The sequence below is a fragment of the Ranitomeya variabilis genome, chromosome 8, assembly GCF_051348905.1.
Source record: "Ranitomeya variabilis isolate aRanVar5 chromosome 8, aRanVar5.hap1, whole genome shotgun sequence".
In the NCBI taxonomy this organism is placed as follows: Eukaryota; Metazoa; Chordata; class Amphibia; order Anura; family Dendrobatidae; genus Ranitomeya; species Ranitomeya variabilis.
In genome coordinates, this window is record NC_135239.1 from 66,462,989 (window position 1) to 66,477,330 (window position 14,342).

Below are 14,342 nucleotides of genomic sequence, written 5' to 3' on the forward strand. Positions count from 1 at the left end.
CTAAGAAAACCAGCATTCATGATCTGCATGTTTTTGAGTCTGTATATTAGAATAATTAATATAAAGGGGGGTGTTCAAAATAATAGCAGTGTGGAGTTCAATTAGTGAGGTCAATCATTCTATGAAGAAGGTGTGAATCAGGTAGCCCTTATTTAAGGGTAAAACCAGGACATGTTGTAAATGCATTTCTCCTTGAAAGCCTGAGAAATATTGGTCGTTCGAGACATTGTTCAGAAGAACAGCGTACTTTGATTAAAAAGTTGACATGAGAGGCAAAAAAACTTATAAAGAAGTGCAGACAATGATCGGCTATTCAGCTAAAATGACCTCCAATGCTTTAAAACGGAAAGTGAAAACAGAGGGATGTGGAAGAAAGCAGAAGCTTACCATTCGAATGACTCTGGCGTTGAGGTACATTGTTCTACTGTTCAGAGTTGCCTGCACAATTATGGCCATAATGGGAAAGTCATCAGATAAAGACCTCTCCTGCATCCACATCATAAAATTGAGCATCAGAAGTATGCAAAGGATCATCCAAACAAGCCTGAAGCATTTTGAAAACAAGTCCTGTGGACGGATGAGCTTAACCCCTTTCTACCATTTGACGTACTATCCCATCCATGGGACCTGGGCTTTAATTCCCATGGACGGGATAGTACGTCATACGCGATCAGCCGCACTCACGGGGGGAGCGCGAACAATCGCGGTCGGTGTCGGCTGATTATCAAACAAGATCGCAACATTCCGGTGGCATAGAGAAGTATCGCGCAGGGAGGGGGCTCCCTGCATGCTTCCCTAAGACCCTCAGAACAACGCGATGTGATCTCGTTCCGAGGGTCTCCTCCTTGCAGGCCCCTGGATCCAAGATGGCTGCGGTGTACTTCCGGGTCCTGCAGGGAGGTGGCTTGTCAGTGCCTGCTGAGAGCAGAAACCTCCTACACAGCCTGTCAGATCACTGATCTGACACAGTGCTCTGCAAAGTGTCAGATCAGCGATCTGACTTTATACAGTGATGTTCCACCCTGGGACAAATGTAAAAAGATAAAATCATGCGTAAAAATATTAAAAAAGCAAAAACAAAAGAAAAAAAAAATATATTTTTCCAAAACTTACATTTATTTATGTAAATTAAAAAAACAATAAAAGTACACATATTTAGTATCGCCGCGTCCGTAACGTCCCGACCTATAAAACTGTCCCACTGGTTAACCCCTTCAGTGAACACCGTAAAAAAAAACCGAGGCAAAAAACAATGCTTTATCATCATACCGCTGAACAAAAAGTGGAATAACACGTGATAAAAAAGACAGATATAAATAAACATGGTACCGCTGAAAATGTCATCTTGTTCCGCAAAAAACGAGCCGCCATACAGCATCATCAGCAAAAAAATTAAAGTTATAGTCCTCAGAATAAAGCGATGCAAAATAATTATTTTTATATAAAATAGTTTTTATTGTATAAAAGCGCCAAAACATAAAAAAAATATAAATGAGGTATCACTGTAATCATACGGACCCGAAGAATAAAACTGCTTTATCAATTTTATCACACGTGGAACGGTATAAATGCCCCACCCAAAATAAATTAATTAATTGCTGGTTTTTGGTCATTCTGCCTCACAAAATCATAATAAAAGGCGATCAAAAAATGTCATGTGCCTGAAAATGGTATCAATAAAAATGTCAACTCGTCCCACAAAAAACAAGACCTCACATGACTCTGTGGTCCAAAATATGGAAAAATCATAGCTCTCAAAATGTGGTGATGCAAAAACTATTTTTTGCAATAAAAAGCGTCTTTTAGTGTGTGACAGCTGCCAAACAAAAGCCCGCTATAAAACCCTGATATAAATAACAAATCAAACCCCGCTTTATCACCCCCTTAGTTAGGGAACAATAATAAAATACTTTTTTTTTATTTCTTTCCATTTTCCCATCAAGTTTAGGGCTAAAGTTAGGGTTGGGGCTAAAGTTAGGGTTAGAGCTGGGGCTAGAAATAGGGTTATTGTTTGGATTATGTTTACGGTTGGGATTAGGGTTAGAGGTGTGTCAGGGTTAGGGGTGTGGTTAGGGTTGGGATGAGGGTTAGGGGTGTGTTCGGGTTAGGATTGGAGTTAGAATTGGAGGGTTTCCACTGTTTAGGCACATCAGGGGCTCTCCAAACGCGACATGCGTCCAATCTCAATTCCAGCCAATTCTGCGTTGAAAAAGTAAAACGGTGCTCCTTCCCTTCCGAGCTCTGCCGTGCACCAAAAAAGTGGTTTGCCCCCACATATGGGGTATCAGTGAACTCAGGACAAATTGGACAACAACTTTTGCAGTCCAATTTCTCCTGTTACCTTTGGGAGAATAAAAATTTGTGGGCTAAAAAATCATTTTTGTGGAAAAAAAATTAGTTTTTATTTTCACGACTCGGCGTTATAAACTTTAGTGAAACACTTGGGGGTTCAAAGTTCTCACAACACATCTAGATAAGTTCCTTGGGGGATCTAGTTTCCAATATGGGGGTCACTTGTTGGGGTTTCTACTGTTTAGGCACATCCGGGGCTATGCAAACGCAACGTGATGCCCGCAGACCATTCTATCTAAGTCTGCATTCCAAAACGGTGCTCCTCTTCCGAGCTCTGCCATGCGCCCAAACGGCGGTTCCCCCCCCCCACATATGGGCTATCGGCATACTCATGACCGCGTATGCCGAGTACGGTCTTTTGTTACGTGTTTAACCCAACCACCAACACCTGCCCACCGACCCAACCCTTACCCTGAATAAAACATGACTAATTATTCTTTTGGATATTTTGGCCACAGCGGCCAACTTTTATTAACAAAATTAACATAAAAATAAATACAACAGTATAAATTCGAGGGGAGGGTTCTTGGAGCTAAAAAGATCTGGCAAACCCCACAAAAGAAGATCGACCACCATATTACCCCCAGCCGTGAAAACCAGCTCGAGGGCACCGTACATCCCGTTCCGGGAAGAGAAAAAACCACCAACAGCTCCCAGGGTAAAGACCCCGTCCAGAGCCCATACCAAAATGCCAGATCCAACCCCACCACATTTTAAATTGCCTGTAATTATGCTCCAATTCCTTCCCCCAAACAATCAGCGTCAACTCCAAGAACCCCCACCCCCCCCACAGCCACTGTGACAATACAAATAGCATGTAAATAATGAACCAAACACCCGCATACAAAGTGCAATCCCATTTTTTTTTTTTATATAAATATATATATATACATACACATACACATACACAACTGCCCTCGCCATATCGATATATAAACTCTTCACAACAATTCTCCCCCCCTTTCATTAAAAAACCCCCAAATACAAGCCAACAAGGGAGGGTGGGTGGGTCTTCTTCGTCCAGAAATAAGGTAAGGAATGGCGGTTTTCCCGCACTTTCCTTCCTACCTCCCCTATCCTAACTCCTCCCCCCCTTGCCATCCTCCTATCCCTAACCACAGCATTATTTAAAAAGCCCGCCCGGCTCAAAGCAGTCATGGGGGGCCTCCACCCAGCTACGCTTTGTTCCAGCCCCCCTCTTGACCGCGTATGCCGAGTACGGTCTTTTGTTACGTGTTTAACCCAACCACCAACACCTGCCCACCGACCCAACCCTTACCCTGAATAAAACATGACTAATTATTCTTTTGGATATTTTGGCCACAGCGGCCAACTTTTATTAACAAAATTAACATAAAAATAAATACAACAGTATAAATTCGAGGGGAGGGTTCTTGGAGCTAAAAAGATCTGGCAAACCCCACAAAAGAAGATCGACCACCATATTACCCCCAGCCGTGAAAACCAGCTCGAGGGCACCGTACATCCCGTTCCGGGAAGAGAAAAAACCACCAACAGCTCCCAGGGTAAAGACCCCGTCCAGAGCCCATACCAAAATGCCAGATCCAACCCCACCACATTTTAAATTGCCTGTAATTATGCTCCAATTCCTTCCCCCAAACAATCAGCGTCAACTCCAAGAACCCCCACCCCCCCACCACACACGAACAGCCCTGACCACCTCAGGCTCGTGAGTGCCCCAACGCCACCAACGCCCGTTCAACTCCTTCTTGCAAAGACAAAGTCCACAAATCAATTCCAATTGCGTTTAAATGAACTCCATCCTCCCTCCAGTAGTTACCAAGCCCTGACTCCAATTCAAAATGCCTAACGCTAAACCCCCCGTTTCTGGAAACAAAACCCCCTATTGCCCTATTCAACTTAACCCTAGCCCTATTAATACCTTTCAAAGATCTAGCCCCCCTCCACCGTTTTCTAGGCACAATATCCGACCACACAATCAACACCCCAGGAAATGATACCTGCAACCTCAACAAATCGAACCGTATGTCCCTAATCAACTCCCTGACAGGCCGTACACCCAAGTCGTTCCCCCCCAAATGCACAACTAAAATATCAGGTTGTCTGTCTAAACGAACCGCCTTAGAAAATTCAGGAAGTGCCTTGTTCCACACCATCCCCCTATATCCCAGCCACCGAATGACAACCTGACGCCTACTAAACCCCAGTTGCCTACCGTCCGGCCTGACCTCGGCCCGCAGCGCCCCCCAGTGAACGAACGAATGTCCGAAGATCCAGGCTAAGTAAGGGGACACACCTGCAACAAGATGCATGAAGAAAACACTGGGTCAAATACAAAAACATAACCACACTACTAAATTAATGACGGACGTAACCCAAGTACCGATTCGAAGTCCACCTACCAATTCTACAAATGTCCTCCGCGCCCAAACCCAAACTATCAGCTTCTGATGCCGCCCCGATACGAAATGAATGCGACCCGAACAACTCCGGAGAAAGGCCCAACTCCCGCAAGCCCCTCCTTAATACCGCAATGAACTGAAAGCGTGACAAAAAGGACCCCTCTGCGTGACACAACAAAGGGCCGGATCTGCCTGACCATAACTGCCAGTATTCTTCCAGACAACCTCTAGGGCACATTAAAGACCTGTGAACCCTCCCCAGCACCACACGTTTTCCTCTCCCAATTTGGTCAGTCTTTGAACGCCGAATCCAAAAAACGATACCCCCCGTCCAAAGTTCCACATCCTCTGCCAACAAACCCCCTGCTCTAACTTTGGACGTTGACACCAGCTCCCCAACGCGCATAGCCCCAAAAAATGCTAATGAAAAGGCGAGGCGAAACAACGCCAACTCAAAACTCGAACCGCAAATAATCTCCAAGACTCCACCCAACCGTTCTAAAAGGCTAAACGAAATGGGGCGGCGACGGTCAATCGTCTGATTACCTCTCCTAAAACCCCTAAGTGCCTGTCTGACCAAAAAATGTTTCGTCGCGTCCACCAACCCCTGCAACTTAAAAGCAAAAGCCAAACCAGCAACAAATTTATTTACCTTCGAAATCGACCAACCTTCTTCGGCCGCCTTCCCGATCAAAAATAACACTGCCAACATCCTATCTTCGTCAGACACCAACTGGCCCCACACCGCCACCCAACTTTGCCATACTCGCCAAGATGCTTCGTATGATGCCCATGTTTGACTCGTAACCGACTCCTGAATCAACCGGCCCGCTCGTCCATAATCACGCTCCAAAGATGCAAAGGGCATTCCTCTCCCAAGATCTCCGCGTCCGGCGCCAATTCCCGAAAACGGTCCCACTGGAAACGAGACAATGCATCTGCTATTGAGTTCTGCACACCCGGCACATGCACCGCCGAAATACAAGCATTCAGCTCCAAGCACCGAAAAACCAACTCCCTCACCAACTTAATCACCGGGGGAGATGAGGCCGACAAACTGTTCATCACTGACACGACGCTCATGTTGTCGCAATGAAAACGAATCCTCCTGTTAGCAAACATTTCCCCCCAAATGGAAACCGCAACCACGATAGGGAACAATTCCAACAAGACCAGGTTTTTTGTAAGGCCCAACTCCCTCCACTGGCCCGGCCACCGTCCGGCACACCAACGACCACCGCAAAAGGCCCCGTAACCAGCCGAACCGGCTGCATCCGTATATATCTCGCAATCAAAATTTGTTAAGACCTCCTGCTGAATCAACGACCGCCCGTTGTAGTTGCACAGGAAACGTTGCCACACTAGCAAGTCATCTTTGTGTTCCTTGCTCAGGCGAATAAAATGGTGTGGCTCCTTTACGCCTGCCGTCGCGACCGACAACCTGCGACAAAATATCCTGCCCATGGGTATGATCCGACATGCAAAATTCAATCTACCCAAAAGAGACTGCAACTCTTTCAAAGTCAGCTTCCGCTTCCTTCTAGCTCTTTCAACCTCCTGCTGCAACATGGCCAACTTATCTTCCGGCAACCGACACTCCATCTTCTCGGAGTCGATTAAAATTCCCAAAAAACTCAATACTGTACTGGGACCTTCTGTCTTATCCGCCGCTAATGGAACTCCAAAAAGGTCTGCGACCCAAAACATAGCCGTTAACATATTACGGCAAACTGCGGAATCAGGCGGCCCGATAAAGAAAAAAATCATCCAAATAATGGATAACCGACTGAACTCCTGAAACGTCCTTAACCACCCACTCCAGGAAAGTACTAAACGTCTCAAACAATGAACAAGAAATGGAGCAGCCCATTGGCAAACATCTATCCAAATAGTAACCACCATTCCAAAAACAACCTAACAACGGAACGCTGTCCGGATGCACCGGAAGCAAACGGAAGGCCGATTCAACATCCGTTTTTGCCAACAGCGCCCCAGGGCCATGCCTTCTCACCCACTGCACCGCTGCATCGAATGATGTATACTCAACCGAGCACAGCTCTTGGGAGATGCCATCATTTACCGACCGACCCTTTGGGTACGACAAATGCTGAATCAACCGAAATTTATTCGGCTCTTTTTAGGCACCACCCCCAAAGGGGAAACCACCATACCCTCCGTCGGCGGATGCAAAAACGGCCCCGACATCCTTCCCAACTCCACTTCTTTCTTGAGTTTAACATCAACAACCTCGGCATGCAACATTGCCGACCGCAAATTCTTAACCGAAAAAGGAACCTCGTGACTCGGGGGAGGAATCCTAAAACCATCCGCAAAACCATTGAAAATAATACCTGCCTTCACCTGATCGGGGTACCTATTTAGAAAGGGGGCCATCTCGTGAAGCCTCACCGGGCTCTCCCCCTTGACCGGCACCCAAGGCTGGCTTTCCTTTTCCTTTCCTGAAACACTTCGAAGCCCCGTGTGAACTTCCATTACAGTGGGAACACACATGCTTAAATTTACAGGTGCTACCGTATTTACACTGACCGTCATTAAACTGCCAGCAGGTTCCAGACTTCTCCTTCGCTCCCTGTGCACCCTGACTACTGCCTCCGTGTCCCGACTGCTGGCTGCCACCCCCCCCGGACCCATGAAAGGACTGCCCATGCCTAGCTGGGGCCATAACCTTCAACCAAAGGCCTATATCCTTCTGGTCCCACCTAATTTCTGGCCTTATCGCCTTTCGCTGCCTGAACTGCTCATCATACCGCAGCCACGTCTGACCGCCATAAGTACGATGCGCCTCCCCAATCGAGTCTAAATAGCAAAATAAACCTGAGCAATTCTCAGGCGCCTTCTCCCCCACTACACTCGCCAATATCGCAAATGCCTGCAACCAATTCACAAATGTCTGCGGAATTAGCCGCCACCTCCGCTTTTCTTCCTCCTCCTTTTTGCTATCGTCTTTTTTTCCTTTATCCAAGTTAAACTTTTCCAACGGGAGCAGGGAAAAAATTTCCACATACTCATCTCTCCAAATCTTTTCCTTCACCTCCTTTTTTAAATGCGCTCCCAACGGCCCTTCAAAGCACACATAAACTTCCCCTTTCGCTCTGTCATCTAATTTGACCGTATCGCCTTTTTCCTTCTCTGTCTGAACCGAAACCGATACACCCGACGATGCAACCTCCAATACCCGACCAGGGCTTGCCAAACCCCCCCCCAACGGGGGTTCCACCCCCCGCCCTGACAACCACGCCTCAACCGGCGATGCGGCAACCCCAGTTGCTGACCCTCCCTCCAATCTACGCAAAATTTGCGACATACCCTGCAATAAATCCTGCATACCTGGTACCTCCGCCACAATCGGCCCACTCCTCTGCCGCTCCTCACACACCGCCACCCGACCCCTCCTAGCTTCCTGTAACTCGGCCCCTGTGGGCGACAAACCAGACATGGACTCATACTCACAACGCTGCGCGGGTGCTGTGTCCCCGCCAGCCGGACCTCCGGATCCCTGTTGCTCCGACCTCCCGTGACGATCACCACTGGACTCCGACACCTCCTCGCCGCGTCGATGCCCTAGGCCCACGCCCCTGGCCTCCTCGTCACCAGGGGGGACCCGAGCGTGCTGGAACTGCTGCGTCGCTAGCCCTCTCTGCCCCAGGCCCGCGCCCCTGGCCTCCTCGTCACCAGGGGGGACCCGAGCGTGTTGAAACTGCTGCGCTGCTAGCCCTCTCTGCCCCAGGCCCGCGCCCCTGGCCTCCTCGTCACCAGGGGGGACCCGAGCGTGCTGTAGCTGCTGTACGGACCCACTCCTCCGTCTGTGGTCAGTATCCCCCGCCACCTCACCGTCCAATGGGTAACGGGTATACGCTGCTCTGAGCTCCGGAGACCTCCTGGGCGACCGCGACCGATCCCCGTGTTCCAACCCGGGCGAGCCCGCCCGGTCGTGCAACGATCTTCGCTCCCGAGCAGGCAGCTCGACACTGCTGCCTGCATCTCTCCCTCCGCTGCGCCGTTCTGTACAAGCGGGACGTAGAAGACCTCCTGACCGCTGACCGTCCGCCGCCTGTGTGCTCCTTGTGGTCATCCGAGCAGGCACCCTGGGAGGTGATGGGCTGTGAGTGCCTGCTGCAGGTAAAGGGGCCGGATTCCTGGCTGCTGCTGCTGCTCGTCCTGGCCGTGCTGCTCCTCCTGGACTTGCTGCTCCTCTTGCTGCTCCTCCTGGCTGTGCCGCTCTTCTTGGCTCAGCTGCTCTTCCTGGCAGCGCTGCTCTGCTTCTTCTTGCTGCTGCGCGCCCCCTGGGCGCTGTAGCTCTGATGAGGGCAGGGGAAGCGGCGGCTGCTCTCCCTCTGGACACCGGTACACCGGAAGGAGGCGGTGAAGCAGCGGCCGTGCGCCCCCTGCGAGCCGGGGACCTGCCAGGAGCGGGGGAAGCTGCGGCTGCGCTCTGCCTGGATCGCGCAGGCCGCACTTCCGGTCCGGCGCTCCCGGCAGCAGCGGCGGCGTCCTGGGTCTGACGCCCGGCGCGTGCAGGCCGGGTACTGGGGTTCCTGCCGGAGCGGGAGCGACCGGGGGAGGCAGCGCCGCCGGACTCACCGCCCGCAGGGTCCCTGGAGGGGCTCCGGAGCCTGCGCCTGCCACGCGCAGGGAGATCCGGAGACAGTCTCTCTGGGGGCCTGGTCCTCCTGCCCCGTGCGCTCTGAGCGGATCCTCCTGCAGCACCAATGATGGAGGCCAGCTGGGCCTCGAGCCAGCCCCCTCTCCTGGACCTGGCCATCTCCTGAAGCTGGGACATCATGGACTCCGCCGACGCCATCCTGTACGTCTTCTTCGTCCAGAAATAAGGAAAGGAATGGCGGTTTTCCCGCACTTTCCTTCCTACCTCCCCTATCCTAACTCCTCCCCCCCTTGCCATCCTCCTATCCCTAACCACAGCATTATTTAAAAAGCCCGCCCGGCTCAAAGCAGTCATGGGGGGCCTCCACCCAGCTACGCTTTGTTCCAGCCCCCCTCTGGACAAATTGCACAACAAATTTCGGTGTCCAATTTCTCCTGTTACTCTTGGGAAAATAAAAATTGGGGGCGAAAAGATCATTTTTGTGAAAAAAATATGATTTTTTATTTTTACGGCTCTACAATATAAACTTCTGTGAAGCATTTGGGGGTTCAAAGTGCTCACCATACATCTAAATAAGTTAATACGTTCTTTAGGTGTTCTACTTTCCAAAATGGTGTCACTTGTTGTTAGTTTCCACTGTTTAGGCACATCAGGGGCTCTCCAAGCGCAACATCGTGTCCGATCTCAATTCCAGCCAGTGGTTTACTCTCACATATGGGGTATCGGCGTACTCAGGACAAATTGTATAACAACGTTTGGGTCCATTTTTTTTAAAAAACATTCCAAAAATTCCTGTGAAGCACCAGAAGGATTAATAAACTTCTTAAATATGGTTTTGAGCACCTTGAGGGGTGCAGTTTTTAGAATGGTGTCACTTTTGGGAATTTTCTATCATATATACCCCTCAAAGTGACTTCAAATATGATGTGGTCCCTAAAAAAAATGGTGTTGCAAAAATGAGAAAACGCCAGTTAACTTTTAACCCTTATAACTTCCTAACAAAAACAATTTTGTTCCAAGATTGTGCTGATGTAAAGTAGACATGTGGGAAATGTTACTCATTAAGTATTTTGTGTGACATATCTCTGTGATTTAAGGGCATGAAAATTAAAAGTTGGAAAATTGCAAAATTTTTGCCAAATTTCCGCTTTTTTACAAATAAACGCAAGTCATAGCAAAGAAATTTTACCACTATCGTGAAGTAAAGTATATAATGAGAAAACAATGTCAGAATCACTGGAATCTATGGAAGTGCTCCAGAGTTATTACCTCATAAAGGGACATTGGTCAGAATTGTAAAAATTGGCCCAGTCATTAACGTGCAAACAACCCTCGGGAGTAAAGGGGTTAAAATAGAACTCTTTGGCCACAATGATTAAAGGTATGTGTGGAGAAAAAAGGGCACATAATTACATGAAAATAACATCTTGCCAACCATTAAGCATCAGGGTGGATCAATCATGGTTGAGCGAAACGGGTCGGCCATTTTCAGAAGTCGCTGACTTTTGGCAAAGTCGGGTTTCATGAAACCTGACCCGACCCCTGTGTGGGATCGGCCATGAGGTCGGCGATCTTCTGAATCTGGTATCGGAATTCCGATACCGAGTTCCGATATGTTTGCGATATCGGAAATCGGTATCAGAATCCACATTTAAGTGTAAAATAAAGAATTCAAATAAAAAATATTGGTATACTCACCTCTCCGACGCAGCCTGGACCTTACCGCTGGTAACCGGCAGTCTTCTTTGCTTAAAATGAGCGCGTTCAGGGCCTTAGATGACGTCACGGCTTGTGATTGGTCGAGTGGCGGTCACATGGGCGGCCGCGACCAATCACAAAGCCGTGACGTCATCTAAGGCCCTGAACGCGCTCATTTTAAGCAAAGAAGGCTGCCGGTTACCAGCGGTAAGGTCCAGGCTGCGTCGGAGAGGTGAGTATAGCAATATTTTTTATTTTAATTCTTTATTTTACACATTAATATGGATCCCAGGGCCTGAATGAGAGTTTCCTCTCCTTCAGACCCTGGGAACCATAGTATCCCATTGCACTGCATTGGGTTTCGTGTTTCGGCCGACCCCGACTTTTTTATACGATCGGCCGATTTCACTCGACCCAACTTTTGAGAAAGTCGGGTTTCGTGAAACCCGACCCGATCCTATAAAAATAAAAGTCGCTCAACCCTATTCACAGGTAGAGGGACAAATGGATTCAATTAAATTTCAACAAATTCTTGATGCAAACATAACACTTTCTGTAAAAAAGGCTGTAGTTGAAAAGAGTATGGCTTCTTCAAAAGGATAATGATCCTAAACACATGCCAAAATCCACAATAGACTACCTCAAAAGATGCAAGCCGAAGGTTTTACAATGGCCCTCACAGTCCCTGATCTGAACATCATTGAAAATATGTGGTTAGACCTCAAAATAGCAGTGCATGCAAGAAGACCCAGAGATATCACAAAACTGGAAGAATTTTCCAAGGTATTAGGTGCTAACCACGCATAGTGTCCAAACTTTTGCATCTTACCATTTTCCTTTTTGTAATTTTTAAAATGCAAAACATGAAGAAATATTTTTTTTGCCTAAAATACAAAGGAGATGTGTCATCTTTAACTTTAGCCCTTTTAGAGATTATTTCATCTTCAACTTGCTTAACTGTTAACAATAACAGAGGTGCCCAACTTTTACGTGGCACTTTATCTAAGGCCGGTTTCACATCTATATATATAATTGTCTAAGGGTTTTTCCGTCTGTCTGTCTGTCTGTCTGTCTGTCCTGGAAATCCCGCGTCTCTGATTGGTCGAGGCCGCCAGGCCTCGACCAATCAGAGACGGGCACAGCATGGCGACGATGATGTCATAATGGAAATCCCGCGTCTGATTGGTCGAGGCCGCCAGGCCTCGACCAATCTGCGACCGGCACAGTATCGACGTAGATGTCATAATGGTTGCCATGGCGACGATTGGTCGAGGCAACCTTTATGACATAATCAGCGACGGGCACAGTCTGCCGCGAATTCTGGAATCATCATTGTCCATATACTACGGGGACATGCATATTCTAGAATACCCGATGCGTTAGAATCGGGCCACAGTCTAGTGTCTGTATATTTCCAGTACCGGAAAAAAATTGTACCGGAGATATCTGTGTCCGTGTGTGTACTACGTGCGGCTCACATGTGGCAACCGTGTGCCACATCAGTACCACACGGACAGCCGCCGGGAAAGAAGGGCTACAGTAAGCGCTGTTCCCCATCGGCTGGTGTTGAAGCTGGCTCTCATCATTCTCCCCTGCTCTGCTGGCGAGCAGAGGAGAATGATGAGCGTTATATTAAAGTCCAAACAACAGCAGGTGGTGGCTTTTGGGACTGTTACCCCATCATCTGTGATAGTAGATGCGGATGATCTGGGTATTCCACAGCGCCGGCTGCGATCTTTCGGAAATAAATGAATGAAAAATCCGACGTGGGTTCCCCCCTATTTTATTGAACCAACCAGACAAAACTCAAAGCTGGGGGCTGTAACCCCCAGCTGTCAGCTTCTGCAAGGTTGGTTATGAAGAATAGAGGGGTCCCCATGCTGTTCTTTTAAATTATTTAAATAAATAATAAAAAAGGCCCCATTTTTGACAACCAGCCTTGCTAAAGCTCACAGCTGGGGGCTGCTATTCTCAGACTGGTAAGGAGCCATTGATGTAGGCCCCCAGTCTAAAACAGCAGCCTGCAGCTGCCCAGAAAAGGCACATCTATTAGTTGTGCCTTTTCGGGCGCTTTGCCTGCTCTTCTTACTTACCTTGTAGAGGTGGCAAGTGCGGTAATATTTGTGGGGTTGATGTCTATAAGACACCTATCCATTACTAATCCTATAGTTGGAATGTTAAATAAAGACACAGCCAGTATAAAGTCTTTTATTTCAAAAAATTACATAGACACCTTTAATGTTCTAACCTAAACCATACTTACTGCCACACCTAATTCCCTCACACCCTCGATCTCCCGTAATAAAAGAATAAAATAATAAACCAACAATATACCATACCTGTTCGTCGTTGTGTCCCACACCGTAATTCAAGTTTGGGAGCTAAATAGAATGAGCTGCACAGAGCACACAAGCGGTGACATCATCACCGGCTTTTTCCCATGGTGCAGAGGTCATCTCATTTCAGGCCAGCCGTGATGCTGTCACCACTGGTGAATGATGCTGCGCTCTCTGCAGCTCATTCACCAGTGGTTTTCAGCCAGGACGGTTGCATCTTGGCACCATCCTGGTTGAAAACTATGTAGCCTTAGACTTGGATTACAGCGTGGGACACAACGACAGACAGGTATGGTATATTGTTGGTTTATTATTTTACTTTTATTACAGGAGATCGAGGGCATCAGAGAATTAGGTGTTACAGTAAGTATGGTTTAATTTAGAACATTAAAGGTGTTTGTACAATTTTTTCAAATAAAATACGTTATTCTGTCAGTGTCTTTATTTAACATTTCAACCATAGGATTAGCAATGGATAGGTGTCTTATAGATGCCTTTCCATCACTAAGCCGTGGGCTTGATGTCACCTGAAAGGTGACATCAACCCCATAAATATTACCCCACTTGCCACCGCTACAGGGCAAGTGGGAAGGGCTAGGCAAAGCGCCAGAAAAGGCGCATCGAATGCACCTTTTCTGGGCAGCTATGGGCTGCTGTTTTTAGGCTGGGGTGGGCCTATATCAATGGCCTCTTACCAGTCTGAGAACAGCAGCCCCCAGCTGTGAGCTTTAGCAATAATGGTTGTCAAAAATGGGGGGACCCACACCGTTTTTTTTAAATTGTTTATTTAAATAATTAAAAAAAACAGCATGGGGACCCCCTCTATTCTTGATAACCAACCTTGCAGAAGCTGACAGCTGGGGGTTGCAGCCCCCAGCTGTGAGTTTTGTCTGATTGGTTCAATAAAACAGGGGGGAACCCACATCAACTTTTTAATTCATTTATTTC